At 33.7% G+C, this 3,985-nt stretch overlaps 1 pseudogene across 1 annotated transcript; it reads right to left on the bottom strand.

The window, feature by feature from the left end:
- Positions 1–562: 562 nt before the first annotated feature.
- On the bottom strand, positions 563–2,924 carry LOC146916448 (dehydration-responsive element-binding protein 1E-like; annotated as a pseudogene). The gene is made up of 3 exons (XR_015015061.1): positions 2,182–2,924; positions 1,843–1,971; positions 563–1,189 (listed from the first exon to the last, which is right to left on the bottom strand). The product of XR_015015061.1 is annotated as a dehydration-responsive element-binding protein 1E-like (transcript).
- Positions 2,925–3,985: the final 1,061 nt, after the last annotated feature.

The following is a 3,985-nucleotide window of genomic DNA, read 5'->3' as shown; positions in this document are numbered from 1 at the left end:
GAAGTTACTATTGGAAAAATGTTGAAATACATCTTATATGTTACAACTTAATCTCACCTTACAAGTCGGTTTTATAAGGATGAGTTTGGCCTCAAATTACACTCCTCACTTTACAAGTCTGTTTTATTCGGTTTTATAAGGATCAGTTTGGCCTCCCGACTTGTAAGGTGAGGAGTGTCTCATGTTTATAAACTCTGAAGTTACTATATGGAAAAGTGTACTTGTAAGGTGAGGAGTGTCTCATGTTTATAAACTCTGAAGTTACTATATGGAAAAGTGTTGAAATACATATAAACATGAGACACTCCTCACTTTACAAGTCGGTTTTATTCGGTTTTATAAGGATATTAGAGTTTATATGGAAAAGTGTACTTGTAAGGTGAGGAGTGTCTCATGTTTATAAACTCTGAAGTTACTATATGGAAAATTGTTGAAATACATCTTATATGTTACAACTTAATCTCACCTTACAAGTCGGTTTTATAAGGATAAGTTTGGCCTCAAATTTCAACAATTTCAACACTTTTCCATATAGTAACTTCACTATAAGTTTGGCCTCAAATTTCAACAATTTCAACACTTTTCCATATAGTAACTTCACTAGTTTGATAAAAATACATCTTATATGTTACAACTTAATATAGTTTATATGTTACAACTTAATATAAACATGAGACACTCCTCACCTTACAAGTCGGTTTTATAAGGATAAGTTTGGCCTCAAATTTCAACAATTTCAACACTTTTCCATATAGTAACTTCAGTAGTTTGATAAAAATACATCTTATATGTTACAACTTAATTTTTCTTGAACTTAAGAATTTGGTACGAATTTCTTTTTACAGTGATCATGATGGTGGCAATCTTAGCTGTCTCACAGATTTTTTCTTTTTGTCATCAGTCATGTCTTGCCCACACCATGTCACCCTCAATCATCAGCTCTACCAGGGGAAGAAATTGATTAGAGTCTCTCATCTGATACCTGAAACTTTTACTTTGAATGGAAGCTTCACTTATGCTAAATTGTGCATTGAATTCCCCCACCTTTCAATACTTGAACACCATATTGTAATGTTCGGGAACAAAACTAGGATAGCAAGGTCACGAGTCTTGTACATATGATGATCAGGTATAGCAGAGAGAGAGCTTCCGGGCAGTGGTGGTTGTTCTCCGATGGAGAAGAGCAAACCTGCAAAATAGGTTAGCACTCCGACACTCATTGTTTATATTTGAGAGAAAAGTGTGACAAAATGAGTAAAAAAGTCATAGCACCTGCGGTGTGGCCAGAAGCCACACTTTGATAGCTGAGTTTGATGTAACTGATCCTGTGGAATCTAACGAAGGATGCGGGAGTTTGTTTGAGATTGATCTAACGGTAAGGTTTTAGTGTGAAACAACCGATCACAGTTTATTCGTGATTATTTTTCTCGCAAGAAAGTTAAAGTCCAATTCCAAATAAGCTAGATACATACCCTTATGAATGAAACTCCTGAGGAAACTGCTGAGCATATTTTTTTTTTTGAACAAAAAACTGCTGAGCATATTAATCACTGGCTTCTGATTACAAATTGCAAACCTCATTAATATTAGCACTTTGCCAATTTTAGTTTTATCTTGCCAAGACGAAAACAAAGAAACCCAACAGAGACTGGGTTTGCGGTCGCGGCGGCAACAATCACAATCCTTGATATTACGGAAAAATGCGGCTAATGCACTAGTTGCCGATGCAGAGACATTAAAAAGTTTGATGTCACAACCCAAATTATGGTTACAAACTATTATTTAAAATCCAACAAAAAAGAATATAAGAGAAGGATAAGAAGAGAGACTGATTTTAATTACCTCCTTCAACTTAATTTAATTAGCTAGTGAAGTTGACAGTTTGACACTGATTTTGACATACCAAACTCCTATTCTTCTTTCATATATAATAATAGAACGGATGAGAAGCACTTTATGCTTGATTAATACCTGCATTACAGAAAAGAATGCAAAAAGAATTTGCTTTTCAATTCAACCTATGTATATATGAAGAATCAATACTACTAATAAAAATAGTTGCAGAACAGACAATCCCATTCTACAATCGATAAATAAAAAAAAAAATATAAACCAACACACCATAATTAAAAAAGCTATTCATCAAAAGATAATTAAGAATTAAAAATTCCATAGAGATACCTCTTCATCTTGAAAATTTTGAAAGTCTTCAACATGAATATTTTCATATTCATTATACCCAAAGCTATGTGTAGGAGACATTAGTGTCATATTCCTTAACAACTCTGGCATGTTCATCGATCCCTCTTCTTAATCCTCCATACAAAGCCTACTCTGCTCCTCTGTGGTAGAGGCGGCTATAGTCGTGTCAATGTCATTAGTCATTGAAATCTTGTCTGGTCTGAAAGCCTCGGCAGCCTCTGTAGCTGCCTTTTGTATATCCTTTGCCTGAGTAGTGGCAGGTTTGGGGAGCCGCCATGCCGAGTCTGCAAAGTTGAGACAGGCGTAGCGGCCCCTCAATGCCATTGCAGCAACATCATGTGCCCTGGCTGCCATCTCGGCCGTTGGAAAAGTGCCTAGCCAAATCTTAGTCTTCTTGTTTGGCTCCCTCATTTCACACACCCATTTATCTGAGTTCCTCTTCCTCACACCCCTATATACCGGGTGGCGAGTCTCCTTGAACTTCTTCCTCCCTGCACGCTTCTTTGGAGTAGTCGCAGCTAACCTCACCTCCTCGTTGGATATTGACATCCCTTTAGAGCCCTCTGAATTCCCAAATGAACTCTCGGAGCAATTTGGAGAAAAGGGGTTTGAATAGGAGTTGTTAGTTGTAAACATATCCATGTGCTGGAGATAGTAGAAAAAGGTTTTGATAGTGAAAGATGTTATGAAGTAAAGAGATTGAAATTTTGGTGTTGAGATTTAAGAAAACCAAGAGAAAGATAGTATACTTATAAGGAAGCATAGTTGGGTTTGTGTGAAGGAAAAATTAAGTAAACAGTTAGAGTGTGAGTGTGTGTGCTTTGTGCGAGAGAATTGGATATTTCAGAAGTTTGAGAAGCCAGGTGGTTGGCTATAATGGATTGGTTGTGAATTATTTTGAAAGAGAACAGCAACCTGATGATGAGAGAAGAGACAAGAAAATATAAAGTACGCGTGTTTCTTGAGGGTCACTACATATTCTAAAAGAGGTAATTAAACGGTTAACGAATGGCAGGGATATGCTATTTTTAGCTCTTAATTCCATTTATAATTTTGATACTAGATACATCTTCTGTCTCACGTCAAATGTGTCATTTGAGTTTTACACGTTTATTAAATAAACGATTAATAATGTTGATTTTAATTATAAAACATGTACTTCTTTTATAATTATAAGATTGTTTTGAGATTTTTTTTGTCTCTTTTTTAGGATTTTGTTGTTATTTCCAATTACATTAAGAGGTTTAAATATGTTTTTGATCTATATAAATATATCAACTTTTCGTTTTAGTCCCTCTAAAAATTTTCATTGACTTTCAATCGTCCAAAAATTTTCCATCTTCACTTTTGGTCCCTACTTTAAAATAAACTCGTATGTATATTTCATATTTTTGAATAAAATTTTGAAGAAAAATTTATAATATTATAAAAATCTCTCTAAAAAAAGTTAGAATTTTTTTAATAAAATATGAATTTTTATATTTTCGATGGTTAAAAATTCATATTTAATTTTTATTTTGTTTAAAAAAATGGTAGAGATTTTTACAACATTCTACGCATTTCTATCCAATTTTATTAAAAAAACATGAGTTAACTTAAAATAAGGACCAAAAGTTGTGATTGAATATTTTATGGGGACTAAAAGTCGAAGGGAAATTTTAAAGGACTAAAACGAAAAGTTGAAATATTTATAAGGCCAAAAAATATATTTAACCCTTAATTATTTCTTTACCAGCATAACCTATTTATTATACATCTTTTTCTTCACCCAACAATAAATAAC

The sequence above is a fragment of the Medicago sativa genome, chromosome 6, assembly GCF_051527215.1.
Source record: "Medicago sativa cultivar Bolivia chromosome 6, Bolivia_mono, whole genome shotgun sequence".
Taxonomy (NCBI): Eukaryota; Viridiplantae; Streptophyta; class Magnoliopsida; order Fabales; family Fabaceae; genus Medicago; species Medicago sativa.
The sequence above is the reverse complement of the archived record's forward strand: the minus strand, read 5'-3'. Positions and strand labels throughout refer to the sequence as shown.